At 38.2% G+C, this 18216-nt stretch overlaps 1 pseudogene; it reads right to left on the reverse strand.

Moving 5' to 3' along the window:
• Positions 1–1361: 1361 nt before the first annotated feature.
• LOC138148942 (large ribosomal subunit protein eL18 pseudogene) lies at positions 1362–1990 on the reverse strand (annotated as a pseudogene).
• Positions 1991–18216: the final 16226 nt, after the last annotated feature.

The following is an 18216-nucleotide window of genomic DNA, read 5'->3' on the forward strand; positions in this document are numbered from 1 at the left end:
AAAAACCAGGGGAGATTGTGGGGAGATGACAGTATGTTAGGACCTAAATGAGAACAGATGCCACATAAAAGCCTCCAGTGAAGATCTAAAATTTCAATAGTTAAAAAAGTAATAAGGATACTCCTTTATTTATGCCTCTGTTCATTCTAGGGACTGGTAAAATTATGTAGATAACTTAAAGTAACAAGAAAGGATAAGTGGAATCCTCAGTGGAAAAGAGCCCAACAGAGAGAAAGACTGTGAGTGAAACTCAGATAAAAAGGGAAAAAAAAGTAGTCAATAGCCCACAATGGCAGAAGGATTCCAAACAGAGCCCAGCAAGGGGGCAGTGCTAAAGCTTCATGGCGAAAGAAAGTCCCTAAAGAAAGTTCAATGGGATAACAGCCCTAGAATTGCAATAAAAAAGAGGAGAAAGAACCCAGACAGAGACCAGTCAGGGGTCATCCCCAAGTCTGATGGCAATGGGAGAAAGATTCTGAGCAAAACACTTTATGGGTAGCCTGGTAATTCATTAAGCAGAAAGAGAAAAAGGCTGAGGCCATTAGCAAGGCTACCAAGAATAATAGTCATAGCAGAAGGAAAGCTCTGAGCATCCTCCAGGAAGGTCCATCGCAACACAGAATCCTAGAAACCTGGAACTAAAGTACATCAAGAAGAAAAGGCATAAATATCCCTGCAGACTATAGGAACTAATCTCAGCCACCACACTCAGAGCCAGGAGGACTTGTCCACACCATCCACAAGTACAAAAGCAAAGTTTACTATAAGCACAAGCTCCCCAACCAAGACACCATAGGCACTTATGTGAGCAAAACAAACAGAAAAGCCAATACTATGAACAAATCTTTCAAACTAAGAGATATCCAATTTGTAAACTTTGAGGAGCAAAGTAACCATCTAACAAGTCCAAACAGAAGTTCAGAGGGAAAAAAAAATACTTGGCCACACTGACCATAAGAGTATCTGGAGAAAATAAAATAAGACATTAAAAGGGAGTATGTTGGGAGAAGCAGAGCCAGGGTGGTGCAGGGATAAGAAACAGTTCAATAAGCTACCTGCCACATTTTTTTTCCCCAAACTGATTGAGGAAATGCATCAGACTAAAATCTGACTGGAAATCCAGAAAAAACAAAGTCATAATGTCCAGCCTGGAGACAGTGTCCAGTCGTAGGGAGACATACATGGAGCTTTACAAACGCTGGAAAAAGTGTCAGGTCAAGGCCATACTGCATCTGCAGGACCCAGGGAGAGAGACCATGCACCAGGGTTACAGGAATTTCTAGATTCATGCCAGGGCACTCCAGGCCTATATCAGGGCATTCACTGCAAGAACGCATGTGAACTTTGTCCCCCACTAAATTAGTTCCATCTTGCAGATCCAGGGAGATCTGATTATGTTTTGTTGTCCAAAAATCTTTAATATAACAAGGAGGAAGGGAATTAGTTTGTGTAGCCTTAGTTGGCACAGCAGGCTGGCAGGCTTAGATTTTCAGACTCTTAATTGGACATACAGTTTGGTGACACTGTGGGGAGTGCCAGGTGCCTTTCCATGATGCCTTTACACCTGCCAGCCCTTTCGGGTACCAGACACCAGCCTTTGGGTAAACTCATGGCCAGCTGGCCAAATGTGAGGAGCTTCCCATCAACCTTGCAGATGCAATTTCGAGTATTTCTAGTAACACAAAGGGCACACACCTTCAGCTTGGGGACATCCTGGATTCTCACATCATCTGTCACAGTCCCAACAACCACAACTGTCTTATTTTCTCTGCCTGGCAGTTTTGTTTTCCTGATCATTCAAGACAGTGACAAAGGAGCTGGTTGGTGGGCTCATGAACAGCCTTTTCAGTACAACTTTGTTGAAAGTTGAGTTGGTTCTGTGGGCCAGGAATATGTACAGCTTTACCAGCACCCAAAGGCAGATGTCCTGGCTCTTGGGAACCATGTGTGGGACTTTTCATTCCTCGTTATGGTGTATATCTACTCCCATGCTCAAACCTGCTCCAACACCTGCCCAACTGGTAAAGACAGAGTGATGGGGAGGAGGGAAGAGAGGAGGGAGGAACATAGGAGGGGGGGGGTCAGGGCAGGCTGGGAAGGCCACCAGTGATGCCAGAGGGCCTGAACTTGAGGTGAGATTTTTTTTTAATAAGCAGAATGTTTATTCCAAGCACAGGGAACTGTTTATACAAATGAGATATTCATTGTAGATACAAAATTATATATTATTCCTGCTTAGGGAGGCCCTGAGAAGTGTTCTGAGAAAGCCAAAAGTTAAGCAGCAGTAGTTTGCCTCAGGTTCCAGAATCAAAACAGGGTCTTACTCCCTTCATCTAGCTTATCCTAAAGAGGAATAACCAAGAAAGTAATAACAGACCAGAAGGTAGCCTCCAATTCTAGCACTTTGAACTGCCAGAGCTTTGAAGCTAGACGATAAGGATCAGGATCCAGCAGTAGTTGAACTAGTAGTTTGAACTAATTGAACTCTAGCAATCAGACTTAATCCTGAATTAGACTACTTTAGGAACTCTGGAAGTTTGTTTTTATCTGTTCAGTTTCTGAGGTCCTAGTAAAATACAGCACTCACCACCCAAAGAAAACAGCAATGGGAGGAGGGGGGGCGGAGTCAAGATGGCACAGTAGAAACAGAATTTCTGCCCGTCTCCTGCTCTCTCCTCCTCCAATTCATGTAAAAAATTACTCTAAACAAACTTTGGAGCTACAGAACCCCAAAAATGAAAGAGAAAACCTAAGCTCCTGCTGAAGACAGTCCAGCAGGCTGGCAGGAAGGGGCTACCACAGCCCTCTGGGAGCAGAGCCCAACCCTGAGCCCAAAGTTTTAGCATCAGGGTGGCTTGACCAGCCACCAGTTGGAGGGACTTCAAATCATCAGCAGCTGTGGTGGTTTCCAGAATTATCAATTCATAGATGCTAAGGGAAAGGTGAGAAGTCAGTGCAGTATGGACTTTGGGATCCAGTAGTTCAGGAATGCGGTACAGCCTTGAACCCCTGAAGGTAGAAGCCACTGAGGCATCACAGCCATGCAGCCACACCCATGTGGCAGCTTCAGCTCCTGGCTTACAGATTGTAGGGGGACCAATTGACCAGTCGGAGGGGTAATTGCTATTGCTTTGGCCTACTTGGATTGGGATAGCGGTCTAGGGTGGACATCCTGAAGTGTATCACCAGTTTGCCAGAGCATGTGGAGGCTCAGAGAGGGCACCAAACTGAGAGCTCCAGCAGCTGCAAAGACCACAGTTATTGGGACAAAGCTCCCTTGTCTGGTAGCAGAGTCCTACTGTGGCAAAAAGCTCAAAAGTCAAGTAATTGAGTGGGAACATGAGCAAGCAAAGGAAGCAAAGCAAGCAGAACAATCCAACTTTGCACTACTATTTTGGGGAAGCAAAGGATCAAAGCATGTAACTGGAGGAAGACAGCGAAGTCAGAACCCCTGCACCAAAAGCTTCTAAGAAAAATACAAGCTTGTTACAGGCCATAAAGGACCTTAAGAAGAATTTTGAACACCAAATAAGAGAATTGGAGGGAAAATTGGGAAGAGAAATGAGAACAATGCAAGAAAATTATGAAATGAGTGTCAACAACTTGACTGAAGAAAACAACACCTTAAAAATAGACTAACTCAAATGGCAAAAGAGACTCAAAAAGACAAAGAGAAGAAGAATGCCTTAAAAAGCCAACTTTGCCAGATGGAAAGAGAATCCCAAAAGCTCACTGAAGAGAATCATTCCATCAGGATTAGATTGGAGCAAATGGAAGCTAGTGACTTCATGAGAAATCAAGATACTATTAAACAGATCCAAACAAATGAAAAAAATAGAAGGCAATGTGAAATATCTCATTGGGAAAACCACAGACCTGGAAAATAGATCCAGGAGAATAATTTAAAAATTATTGGACTACCTAAAAGCCATGATCAAAAAAAGAGCCTAGAAATCATCCTTCAAGAAATTCTCAAGGAAAATTGCTGTGATGTTTTAGAACCAAAGGGCAAAATAGAGGTTGAAAGAATACACCTTCTGAAAAAAAATCCCCCCGCAAAAAATTCCTAGGAATAGTATAGCCAAGTTCCAGAATTCCCAGCTCAAGGAGAAAATATTATAAGCAGCCAGGAAGAAACAATTTGAATATTGTGGAAACACCATCAGGATAACCCAGGATCTGGCAGTTTCTACACTGAGCGATCAAAGGGCTTGGAATATGATATTCTGGCGGTCAAAGGAGCTGGGATTAAAACCAAGAATCACCTACCCAGCAAAACTGAGTATCATGTTTCAGAGGAAAATATTGTCATTCAATGGAGTGGAAGACTTTCAAGCATTCTTTTTTTCTTTTTCTTTTTGCCTTTTGGAGGGCAATGGGGGTTAAGTAGTTTTCCCAAGTTTACACGGTTACGTTTTTTTTTTTGTGTTAAGTGTCTGAGACCAAATCCAAACTCAGGTCCTCCTGACTCCAGGGCCAGTGCTTTACTCACTGAGCCACCTAGCTGTCCCTGACTTTCAAGCATTCTTGATGAAAAAACCAGAGTTGAATACAAAATCTGATATTCAGATACAACAAGCAAGAGAAATATGAGAAGGAAAAAAAGGGAAAGGAAATCATAAGGAACTTATCAAAGTTGAACTATTTATATTCCTACAGGGAAAATGATAATTGTAACTTATGAAAGTTTTCTCAGTATGAGAATAGTTGAAGGGAATAGAAATGTGTGTGTATGTATTGTATGTTTCTGTGTGTGTATATATGTATTGTGTGTTTCTGTGTGTGTATGTGTATACATACATATATATGTCTATATAGGAGGGTATATGGGCATATGAATTCATGTGTGACTGTATGTATATATGTGTACAGATATACATAGATAGAGGATACAGGACCTATCTAATAGGAAGGGATGATACTTAAAAGGTGAAATTAAGAGGTGAGAGAGGAATATAATGTGAGGAGATGGGGAGAGACAGAATAGGGTAAACTATCTCATATAGAAGAGGCAAAGGAAAATGGTTACAATGTAGGGGAAGAACAGGAAGATAAAAGGGAATGGGTCAACCTTATTCTCACTGAATTTGGCTTAGGGAGGGAATGACATACACACTAAATATGGTATCTCACCCTACAGGAAAGTAGGGCGGAAGGGGATGAGAGGGTTGATGATGGAAGGGAAGACAGGCTAGAGGGGATGGAAGTTGGAAGCACACATTTTTGAAAAGGGACAGGATCAAAGTAGAGAATAAAACAAGTGGGAGGTGGTATAGGAGGGAGAAAAATATAGTCAGTTTTTTACAATATATCCACTATGGAAATGTTTTGCATAGTTACACATGTACAACCTATATTGAATTACTTATCTTCCCAGTAAGGGTGTGTGACAAGGGGGGAAGGGAATGAATCTGGAATTCAAAGTTTTAAAATCAAATGTTTAAAATTTATATAGGTATATACATATACATATATATATATACTCTTATTAATATTATTTTACATGTAACTGGGAAATAAGATATACAGGCACTGGGGCATAGATATCCACCATGCCCTACTGGAAAATTGGAGAGGGGATGGGGGAAAGATATGGAAGAGAGCAGATTGGAGGAGGGGATATCTAGTGGGATTGCTATTTTGGGGTGGTGCATAGGGGAAAAACAGGGAGAAAATTTGTAACTCAAAATCTTTTGGAAATGAATGATGTAAACTAGAAGTTAATAAAGCATTTGATAAAATTAAAAAAATTTAAAAATGCAAATAAAAAAAAGAAAACAGAAACAGGATTAGCCTAGACCTTAGCTCCAGAAGTCCTGCAGAACCTAGAACTAACATCAAGTCTAAAGACAGGAAGAATCTTGAAAGAATGAACAAAGGAGAGAAAAAAGTAGCCTACCATTATCAGCTAAAATAGGTACAGGAATCCTGAAACACCAATACAGAAAAAGAGAATGAGTCTAAAAATCTATAAGCAATGCCTCAAAGAACAATACAACATGAAAACAAACTCAACTAGAATTCCTAGAGTAGATAAATAGACCTTTTATTTAAGAGCTATTTTTTCTCCCATAAATGGAATGAGAGCACTTGGAGAATATACCTGGAAAAGATTTGAAAGTTATGGAGAAAAAAAAAATTCTAAAGGAACTGGATAGTTTAGCACAAGAGCTACAAAACCTTGCCCAGGAAACACACTCCATGAAAATTAAAATGAAACAAAGAAAAGCCAATGACTACAACAGGAATTATGAAAAAAATAATGTTTTGATTAAAAAATATGAAAACATATACCTTTGGAAAGAATGGAAAGGCGAATTGATAAGTTTCAAGAAAGTATGGGAAACCTTATGGAGCACTAAATACCCTGAAAATTGAATGTATCAAACAGAAATCAATGACTCAATGAAACAAGAATAAATGTTAAAACAAAATCAAAGAATAAAATGTCAAAAAAGGAGAAAAGAAATGAAAAAAAGTAAAAGAAAACATGAAGAGATAAGTAAAATTAATCTGCTTTTTGTGGAAGAAATTTATAAAATAGATACATTAGTCACTGAATTTTTTTTCAAAAGTCAGAAAAACCATTTTATTCATTAAAATTGAATGAGAGTTCATAAAAATAAAAAAGGAGTTATGGAGATTGAGTGGAGTCAAGATAGTAGATTAGAAATAGCCACCCAGCTAAATGTTCCCAATATTCCCCTCCAAATAACTTTAAAAAAAAATAACTTATCAAGTCAGATTTTGGAGCATCAGAGACAATAAAAGGCTAGAATGAGATAATTTTCCAGCCAAAGACAACTTAGGATATCCACCGAAGAGGTCTATAATACTGTGGTGAGAGTTGGTACAAAGCACAGAAGAAGTACCAGTCATGAACCTTAGATATTACTGCAATAAGAGGAGTAGCAGCAGGAGCTTTGGGAGTTCTCAGCCCAGAAATAGTAAGGAGGTTGGAAACTGATCTGAAACACAGTAGAGGGGATCCTTTTCTGGCTTTCGGTGCAGTAGGCACTGATTGGCTCTATTACCTATACACAGTTTTGGGTCACAGTTCCAGGGTGGAGAGGCCTGTTGGTGGTCAGTCACCTGGCAGTAGAGGCTACGTCTCAGTTCTAGGATCAAGAAGAACACTAGCACTTGTGGCTGAAGGAGTGCAGGGGCCCTGGTCACAGTTCCTGGCCCAAGAGGAGTGCTGACACTTGTGTTGACAGAGGAGCAGAGTCAAAATTAGAGCACAGACCATGAGAGCCTGTAACCTCAATACAATACCCACAGCAGCCACTATGAATATGCATGCATATTTCCAGGGTAAGTTTGCAAAATATAATAAACCCTCTTTCTCAAAGGTAAAACCAAAATATTTATTTGGAACATCATTAGGATACCAGGAGGTAAGATTTAACAAGGTACTCTTCACCAATCCAGAGAACACCGACATCCTAAGCCTTCTTTCAGCCAGGCTTTCTCAAGAAAACAAGGTCCCCTTGGCAAATTCTCGTTATTTCTCTGTAATAACTCACAGCTAGCTTCTCTCTCTCTGCTCTGCCTGGTCTTACTCTCTCTCTCTCCTCCTTGGTCAAGCTTCTCCCACATTGAGCTCCCAGGTTCCATGTGACCCTGAGCTCCATGTGATTACAGACCCCAAGTGATCATAGGTTCCATGTGATCGGCCTATGGGGCAGGGAAGATCCTCCTATTTCATTAACATTACAGAGAAATAACCACATCTCTCCCCACATCATACCACCATAAAAGTACCAGAAACTTGAAGACCACCAAAAGTAGGTCTAAAAACAGCAGCAAACAACAAAATAAACAAAACAAAACAAAACAAAAAAACCTAAAGCTTGGAACAATGCTCCTTCACCCACAGATGAACCAAGTCCAACTTCAACATACTATTGAGTCAAGATACAGACTGAAAAAGTGAGCAAATCAAACAACAACAAAACTTTACCATAAAAAGCTACCATGGTGACAGGGAAGACATAAATTCAGGAGGAGGAAAAAAGTTACAAAAAAAGTTTTTTTGTTTTGTTTTTAAATACTAATTGTACTAAAAGCCAGCAGGAATTCCTGGAAGAGTCAAAGACATTAGTGGAAGAGGAAAAAATTAGTAAAAATAAATGAGTAATGCAAGAATATTATGAAAATATAATTTGTAAATTGATTTTTAAAAAGGTAAAATATACTAAAGAAAATAATACTTTAAAAAGCAGAATTGGCCAAATGGCAAAAAGAAGCACCAAAATTCACTGAAGCAAAGAACTCTAAAAAGCAGAATAGAAAAAAATGGAAAAAATAGGTACAAAGATCACTAAAGAAAATAGTTCCTTAAAAATTAGAATTGTGCATTAGAAGTTAATGACTCCATGAAACAATAAAACAAAGTCAAAGGAATGAAAAAAAGTAGAAGAATGTGTGAAATAATTCATAAGAAAAAATAATTGACCTGGAAAATAGATCCAGGAGAGAGAATTTAGTAATTATTGGATTACCTGGAGTGGGGGGAGGAAGATCCTAGACATCATATTTCAAAAAATTATTAAGGAAAACTAACCCTATATCTTAGAGACAGAAGGAAAAATAGAAATTGAAATAATTCAGTGACACCTCCTGAAAGAGATCCTAAAATGGGGCAACAGAGGATGGGAAGAGGAACCTCCTAGGAATATTATAGTTAATTCCAGAGCTCCCTAATCAAAGAAAAAATACATTAGTCAGCCAGAAAGAAACAGTTCAAACATTGTGGAGTCACAGCCAGGACATCACAAGATGTAGTTGCTTTTATATTAAGTATTGGAGGATTTAGAATGTGATATTTTAGAGGACAAAGGAAGTAGAATTATAACCAAGAATCACCACCCTGAAAAACTGCAGGAGAAAAACTACTGTTATTAAGAGATAACAAGTAGTCTTGTTATTCTTATTATATGATTTAGAACTACACAAGAACAATGAATATTCTCCAATTGTTTAGGTCAATTTTTATTACTCTCAAGAGTGTTTTATAATTATATTCAAATAGTTCTTGGGTATATTTTGATAGATGTATTCTAAAATATTTTTATGCATTTTCTAGGTATTTTGAATATATATACAATATTTTCCTGCTGGGTTTTGTAAGTATGTATGTTCTTTCTCTTTGAACTAATTCTGATGAGAGTGACATTCAAATAAGTTTGTTTGCCACCCCACTCCCCCAGTTTCCCCTGTACTGTAAAACCTCTTTTGTGACTCTTTTATGTGAAACAATTTACCCCATTCCACTTCTCTCTTCCCTCTTCTCCCAGTGCATCTCTTTTTTTTTCAATCCTTAAACTTATTTATTTGTTTTTTATATCATTCCATAATAATCAATTCAAGCCTGTGACATCTGTTTATGTAGCCTCTTTATAACTGTCATACTACTGATAAAGTTTTGGGAGTTACATGTATCATCTTCCCATTAAACAACATAAAAGAGTTTAAACTTATTAAATCCCTCTTTCTTGTTTATGCTTTCATGCTTGAATCTTGTGTTTGAAAGTCAAATTTTCTATTCAGCTCTGGGATTTTCATCAAGAATGTTTTAAATTCCTCTGTTTTATTAAACCTTTTTCTTTCTCCTGCAGTTTTTCAGGATTTTTAAATACTATTTTGTTTTCCTCCAATTAGGCGTAAAAATAATTTTTAATATTAATCTTTAAGTTTTTATTTCTAAATTTTATCCTTCCCTTGTCTCTCTCCTTCCTGAGACAATGTGCAATCTGATATAGGTTATACATATGAAATCATGTTAATATTTCTATATTACTCATTTTGTGGAAGAATGTGCAAACTACAAAAAAAGAGAAAGAAAAAGTAAAATTAGTATGTTTCAGTCTGTATTCAAATGTCATTAGTTATTTCTCTGTAGTGGATAGAATTTTTCATCAAGAGTCCTTTGGGACTGTCTTGGATTATTGTATTTCTGAGAATAGTTAAGTCATTCACAGTTTTTCAAATTATAACATTACTGTTACTATGCATAGTGTACTCCTGGTTCTTTTCACTTCACTCAATATCAGTTCATGCAAGATTTTCCAGGGCCAATTCTGATTTTTAAGAAAATCTTCCATTTATTTTTGTTCTTCTTTTACCATTTGACCTATTCTCTTTTTTTAAGGTGTCATTTTCTTCAGCATTTTTTGTTCCTTCTTTACTAAGCTGATGATTCCTTTTTCATGATTTTCTTGCATTACTCTGATTTCTTTACCCAATTTTTCCCCCTACTTCTCTTATATTATTTTTTTTGGAGGGGGTAAGGCAAGGCAATTGGGGTTAAGTGACTTGCCCGAGGTCACACAGCTAATAAATGTTAAGTGTCTGAGGTCAGATTTGAACTCAGGTCCTCTTTACTCTAGGGCTAGTGCTCTATTCACTGAACCACCTAACAACCCCTCTTACCTGGTTTTAAAAATCTTTTTTGAGCTTTTCAAAGATTTTATTTTTCCTGAGACAAATTCACATTTTTTGTTGAGGTTTTGAATGTAGCACTTTTTATTTTGTCGTCTTCTTCTGAGTTTGTGTTTTTATTTTCCCTGTCATCATATTAACTCTCTATGGTCAGATTTTTTTCTTGTTTGCTAATTTTTTCCAGTCTATTTCTTGAAGTCTTACTTTATGTTAAAGTTGGGTTCTTCTTGGAAGAACTGTTCCAAACTTTGGAGTTTTTTGTGCAGCTGTTTTCTGAGATAGTTCTGGGGATCTGCATATTTTCAGTTCTGGAAAGGTGGTAAAATCTAAGAGGAGTTGTATTTACTACTCTCCTGGCTTGTGCTCTGGCCTGTACGCATCTACAAGCACTCATTTCTGCCCTGGAACTGTTACCAAGGACTCCATTCTACTGTGGCCACAAGCTCTGGTATGCTTGTGCTCTGCCTTGTCCTTGGATTGTGATTCAGATGCAGGTATGAGCAATGCAACGGAGTCCTGAATCCATTTCTGGCAGAGAGACACATGCAATTTCCTTCTGAGAAATTGTCTTACCCCCTCACTGCCTGTGGGCTGAAAGCTCTGGAAACCATAGCTGCTTCAGTCACTCCCAAGTCCTGCTTCTGGTTTCCTGGATTATTACCTGTATAAGTACAGCCAGTGAAGGACTATACTACACCCTCACTCAGGTGTGACAGTTCTTTTCTCCTAACCTTTTAAGTTGTCTGGGTCTGGAAAACTGTTTCATCCCATCTTCTTGTGGGTTTTACCATTCCAGAATTCATTTTGAGGGTTTTATTAAAGTTGTTTACAAGGGAATTTGGGAGAGCTCAGGCAAGTCATTGCTTTTTCTCCGAACTTTCTTGGCTCCACTACCATGACTATTCTCTCTTAAGAAGTGTCAGGAAGATCCAGAAAGCTCATCGTCTCCCCTACATTCTCCTGCTCTCCATATTAGTTTGTTATTAAGTGAATAATCTCCCTGCCCTTACTAAAAGTTGTGCTACGTAATCATTTTATATTTCTCTTTACACAAAACCTAAATATGTTGGTGTAGGAAAGAGAGAGCTGCCCCATTGCTGCTTGATCTGTGTTTTCAGGGTACCAAACAAAGCTGTTTCTTGGTTCACATATTTGTTATCATCAGTGAGAGAGAGAAAGAGACAGACAGGGAAAGAGAGAGAGACAGAGAGACAGAGACAGAGAGAGAGAGAGAAACAGAGACAGAGAGAGAGAGAGACAGACAGAGACAGAGGGAAGGAGGGAGGGAGGAAGAGGAGGGGGGTAAGAGTGTCCAGGTATGAATAATGTGAAGCATGTCATAAATGTTTCCTAAAATGTTGCTCCTGAGAAGGGGGAGGGAGGAGTCACCAATCTGGGAAGATGTTCTTTAGAATGGAGGTTTCCCCAGGGTGGTAAGACAGCAAATGAGGAAAAAGAGAAGGAGTCTGTAGTTCAGGCATGAGTGCAGTGAAACATGGCTGTGATTATTCCTAAAATGGTCATGCTTGAGACAGAGCCACCAATCAGGAAAGAAGATACTCAGGGTAGAGAATTCTCTAGGGCAGGCAAAGAGAAGGAAGAGAAGCTGTCTCTAGAGAAAGACCAGTCAGGAGTGGCTGAAGGATATATGCTAATGGTTTGATGGAAAAGCTATTCCAGTATTAATTCCAGTCTAAGGTCAAAACTTAAAGAGTCTTCCTCTAATTTGGGGCTTGGAATATATGTTATCATATTATTAATAAATTTATTATTAAATCTCCCAAATGAATTATTGAATCTCCCAATAGACAGATTTGAAAAAGAATTTGTTTTCTACTTTGCTCTTGGGCCAAGCAAGCAATTCATTTTTTTTCTTTTTGGGGGGCAATTGGGGTTAAGTAACTTGCCCAAGGTCATAAGGCTGTTTTTTGTGTTAAGTGTCTGAAGTTGAACTCAGGTCCTCCTGACTCCAGGGCCGAGCTCTTCTTACTGAAACAGCTAGCCACCCCAAGCAATTCCTTTGTTACAACTTGAGAAGGTCACTTTGAAAAAGGGTCTGAGGCAGTTACTACTTTTCATACTAGGAGGGGAAAAGGGAGAAAGGTGTGACTAGAGGGACATTTCCAACCAAACCTATAGGAAAAAGCAAGTGTGGTCTCCCAGAAGCAAAGTAGGGATGTAAGAAAAAGGATAGTACTAGCCAGCCAACTTTGCTCACCTTCAGTGCTAAACTAATATGCCATTTCATCCAGAATTGGTCCCAAGCTCTATTAAAATAAAACTTTTTACTTTATACACAAGGATTAGAAACCTCATCTCCAGCTTTTATTGAAGTTATCTCCATACTGTGTAAGAAAATAAAGGCAGAGGGAACAGGGATGTTTTTGATAAGGGAAATGCGTATAGTCAAGCAGACTGACACAGAGCTGGGATTGAATTTAAGAGTATGCTTGTTTAAGTGCCATGTGTGCCCCATACTGGCTATGTGAGTCTGGGTAAATAAGATAATATTTTGGTACTCCAGGGGATTTTCTATGACTAAGTTACAAAGAAGGAGCCAAAAGCCAATATGTATTTGAAAAGGAAGCTCCTCACTAGCAGCTTTCTACAATAATGAAACAGCAGATCCATTTCAAACAAACAAAATGATTTAGAGGTTTAGAGGAAGGAGAAAATATCTAGGATAGATACTAGAATACTTTTTTACACACTGTTTAAAGGACTTTGATAGCATCTATTCATATAACTATTCATATTAACTTCAAATACGCAGTTAATATGATATTATTAATGACTCCTAACTAATTAAATTTTCTAGAGGGCCTTTAGTTGATTACATTTTTTGTTAGTAGTTGATGCTATATGGATTTGGAAATAATATTAAAGAATCTAAAAATATTCATTCACTCATTCATTCCAACTGGACCCCCCTGAATTATTCAAAATTAAAATGTTCTATTCTATTCATAAATATTATTGTTAACAATCTACTCCTTCCCCTGTCCAAAGCTAAATCTACTTTATTGTGCAGTGATCTTAAATTTAAGTAAGGTAACCCTGGACTTTCTCAAGCCCTTCCTCTTATATTGTGAGACATATTATAAAAATTTTCCACATTCATCATATAAACTCAGGCATATTTAAATTCAGATTGATAAACTAAATGACTTTCAGAGCACCTAATTCTTTTTGCCTTGTATTTTTATAATGTTTTACTCCTTTATATAAAAAAGATCATATATATCTGAATCATGGTGTAGTGTAAGAAAGCTTACATTGCCTTTAGGTATCTGTTTAATAAAGAATATTAATCTGCAACAGTTTTATTTGTGGATGGTTATCATTTCCTTGCTAAATTCATGCTTTTAAAAGGGAGATAGGAGAAGAAAGCCTTGGGGAGAAGAACCCATCCCATTTGCATTAAGTTGAGAGCATCTTTGGAAAAAAAAAAGCAAAAATTAGAATGAAATGTCTCTACCAAATCCTTTCAACCAGAGAAAACCCCTTAACTAAGGTTCCCTAGCTGGCTTATTACAGTAAACACAAGATAAAGTGAACATGTCCAGATCTGTGAAAGGAATTTCAAGGCAAAGAGGATAAAGTGGTTATAGCTTCACAAAGACATGGATTCCAAGCTTGCCTAGGAAACATACAGTCTGTGTGTGATCCTAGCCAAGTGATATAATTAATGAGGCTTATCTGCATTATTAGAGGGAGTTTCTTCACCACCCCCATCACCATCTCTCTCTCTCTCTCTCTCTCTCTCTCTCTCTCTCTCTCTCTCTCTCTCTCTCTCTCTCTCTCTCTCACACACACACACACACACACACATACACACATTTACATTTATATGTATATCCTTATGCATACATGCATGTATATGTGTGTGCCTGTGAACCAAAAGTTCCCACCAGAAGGTATATTTTCAGGATGAATTGCTCATACCATAGGCATAGTTATATATTTTATTTTGTTTTAATAAAGAAAATTTTGCAACTTAAAAAATAAAATATTTTAATCAATATATTGTGTACATATGTGTATATAAAGAGACAAAAGTATGTGTATATATACAGATATTTATATGGTTATGTATATAGGTATACATATACATATGTATATAGATATGTATATCTATATACATGCAAATATGCATATATATATACAAAAACACACCAATGAAGGATTTCTTGATACTTAATATATGCAAGAAGGAACTATGCCAGACTCCCATGATATAAACAAAAGCAAAAACTATCACTGGTCCCAAAGGAGGACAGACAATAAGGGAGACAAAAGCAAATGACTATGTAAAAACAAGATACAGACAAGATAATTCGGAAGTAATCAACAAAAGGAAGGCAGTAGAATTAATAGTGATCTGGAAAGGAATTTAGTAGAACATGAGATTGTATCTGAAACTTGAAGAAAGCAATGAAAGCTAAGGCATATAGACAAGGAGGGAGAGGAGTGAAAACATCCAGAGTGGAGCTTTTTTGACTAACTCTACCCCACATCCTTCTTCAAGAGCTCCTCATTTGCATTATGTTCATAGCTAGCTCAGGCACTAGCATAGTCACTATCTGCTACCTGCTTCTACCATGATCCTTTACTGGAAGTTCCTTAGCCATGATAAGATATATCTGAAATCTATAAGATACAGATCAATGATGGGTTGTGCCTGGTAAAGGAGGGAAAGATAGTCAGTAGGACAGATGGTACTATGATGATAAAGCATGATTTCATCAGTAAAAATGCCTTTGTTGAAGGTCCTGAGGGTCTCATAGGTCTCACTTTAATCCTTAGAGATGGCACAGTAGCAAACCATCATCTCAAGAAACTAGCTTCTCAAAATAATCCTACCAAACATGCATAAGAAATGTTATATAAATATATATTATATAAATATAATATCAATCAAATGCAGAATTGAAAAATAGAAATCAGAAAGGAAAAAAAAAACCTTACTAGCGGAGCTGAAGAACAAATTAAACACACTTATGGCAATTCCAAATAGTATCTTTTTCTTCACATGTGAATTCACACCCTCTTCACATGTGAATGCATAAATCCAGGCAATATAGAGACTTTATTGAACTTCTATGATGATGATGTGACTCAATTTATAGGGTTTTGTTTTTGTTTGTTTTTTTTTTTTTTTTTTTGCTTTTTGGAAGGCACTTGTCCAAGGTCACACGGCTAGTTTTTTTGTTACTTGTCTGAGGCCAGATTTGAACTCAGGTCCTCCTGACTCCAGGGCTGGTGCTCTATTCTTTTGCACCACCTAGCCACCCCGATTTATAGTTTTCTTAAAGAACATTTTAGAAATGGTGAAGTGTTAATGAATTTGATATTTTGTCCTCTATATAACACCAGAAATTGGACAAACTCAGACAGATGTCATCTTGAGTGTTATTTTTTTTTAACTGTTTTGGAGTGGGCACATTGTTAAAAAAAAAAAAAACTAAAATAGCAATAACAACAAAAATGTCATTTAGGTGGTCAGAAATAAAACACATTTATTTACATTCACCACCACCATCTAAAAAGAAGAAAATGCTCAGAGTTGGAAGATGGATTGTTCTGTGCAAGAAATGACAAGTGCGACTTGATCACCGACTACTTAGAGGGAGTCAAGAGGAAGAAGATTAGGAAGGTACAAATGGGAAAAAATTACATCAGATTTTTAAAGCAAAAAAGAAGATTTTATAGTTGGTCTGGTAAGCAGTAGAGAGCCACTAAAGTTTATTGAATAGGCACAGATGACATGGTAAACTTATACTTTTAAGGTGATAACAATGGTAGCTGAGAAGAGGATGAACTAAAGTGGGGAGAAACCTGAGAGAGAGACAAACCAGGTTATTGCAGAAGTAAAAGCATGAAGTGAAAAGGGCCTGAACCAGGATAATAGCTGTATCAAAAGAGGGAAGAATCATATTTAAGAAATGTTACAAAGGTAGAACTAATAATAGCTAGCATTTATATAGTGCTTTAAGGCTTGCAGAGCACTTTTCAGATTTCTCATTTGATCATTACAATAACCCTGGGCAGTTGTAGTTGGGCAACTCATCTCTTATACCTTCCCTTTCCCTGCCCTCCCCTCCCCTCTTTTTTCTCCTCCTCTTCTCTCCTTCCCTTACCCAAGGGTGCTATACCCAAAAGAAAATAAATTTTGATGGCCAAAACCTCCCTAGTTAACTTGAAATATACTGGCTAGATTTCTTTCTCAAAAACCAAGTCTTAAACTCAATTCACTCTGGATCCCATTGATTGGACAACAGTAGGTCCCTGCCCTGTCCAAGCACTACTTCGTAGTTGTTTTGGGGGCCTCCTGGCTCAGAGTGAATGTAACTAGTAACTGTTTCTCTTTTGGCCAGCAACACTGAGGTTCTTTTCTGCTCAGTTTGATTTTTTGATTAAAGGGGCCATCCCTTGACTCACTCCTTAAGGAGGCCAATTAACTAAATGGCCACTGCTTCACTCAAAGTTAGAACTTGAAAAGACCTTAACTTTAAAGGCCAAGATCTCTCACTGCATCCTAGGTCGTCTCTAGTCATCCTGACTGATATCTGTCCATTTGACCCAGATGGCTCCAGAGGAGGAAGTGAGGCTGCTGACTTTGCACAGGCCCCCCCTCACTCAAATCAAAATCAATTGCAAGCCATGTCATCTCCCTGATGTCATAAACCTCTTCGAGGATGAAGGACCAACCACACACACAATCTGGGAGGTAGATGCTATAATTATACCAATTTTACTTATGAGGAAACTGAAGCTGACAGAAGTGAAGGGGCTGGCCGGTCATACAGCTAGAAGGTGCCCATTCAGTTCACTCTGAAGCTCATAGATTGGACCACAATAGGTCCCTGCCCAAGCTCCACTTAATGGCTATATTTTGGGGCCTCCTAGCTCAGAGTGAATGTCAATGGTAACAGTTCTCTTTGAAACAGCAACCCTGAGGGTCTTCCCCTCCAGCTTGATTCCTTTTTTCTAATTACAGGGGTAATCCCTTGACTAAAATCTTAAAGCAGCCAATTCACTGAATGGGCATTACCTCACTCTGAGTACATGAAAAGGCCTTAGCCTGAAAGGGCCAGGGTCTCACCTTGCATCCTGGATCATCTCCAGTCATCCTGATGAGTATCTGGTTATTGTATCCAAATGGTACAGGAGAAGAAAGTGGGGCTGGTGACCTTGCAAAGCCTTCCCTCACTCAAATGAAAGTCAATTGAAAGTCATAGCATCGTTTCCCTGATGTCATGATCCTCTTCAAAAATGAAGGACAAACACAACAAATATTCCTGACTCCAATTCCAGGCCTCTGTATACAATACCACCTAGCTGTCAAGTGTAGTGTCGATGCAATATTTACAGTGCCCATGATCACAATCAAGACCATGACTATAAATATTGCATGACATTCGATCACAAAATATACCAAACTCTCCATATAGAGAACAGAACTGAAGCATTTATTTTGATACCAGAAAATCCAATCGCCAAAATTAGTAAGCCAATTCCATCATAGTACCAAAGATATTAAGAAGCCGTAATATTACTGAGAGCCACCGCATCCTTCAGCCTTCCCACAAACCAATACAAGATCAATATTTGCTCATAAACCTCTCTTATTGCCTGAGAACCTCTCTCTCCCACCTTCTCTCTGACTCTGGCTACCAGCTTTCTGTGGGATGCTTCCCTTCAGGAAACTCCTCTCACCATAGGCTCCATGTGACCACATTCAGCCTATTAGGGGGCAGAGTTTGTTTTCAC

The sequence above is a fragment of the Petaurus breviceps genome, unplaced genomic scaffold (assembly GCF_028583685.1).
Source record: "Petaurus breviceps papuanus isolate PSGF00001 unplaced genomic scaffold, PetGlider_PUasm1.0 90842, whole genome shotgun sequence".
In the NCBI taxonomy this organism is placed as follows: domain Eukaryota; kingdom Metazoa; phylum Chordata; class Mammalia; order Diprotodontia; family Petauridae; genus Petaurus; species Petaurus breviceps.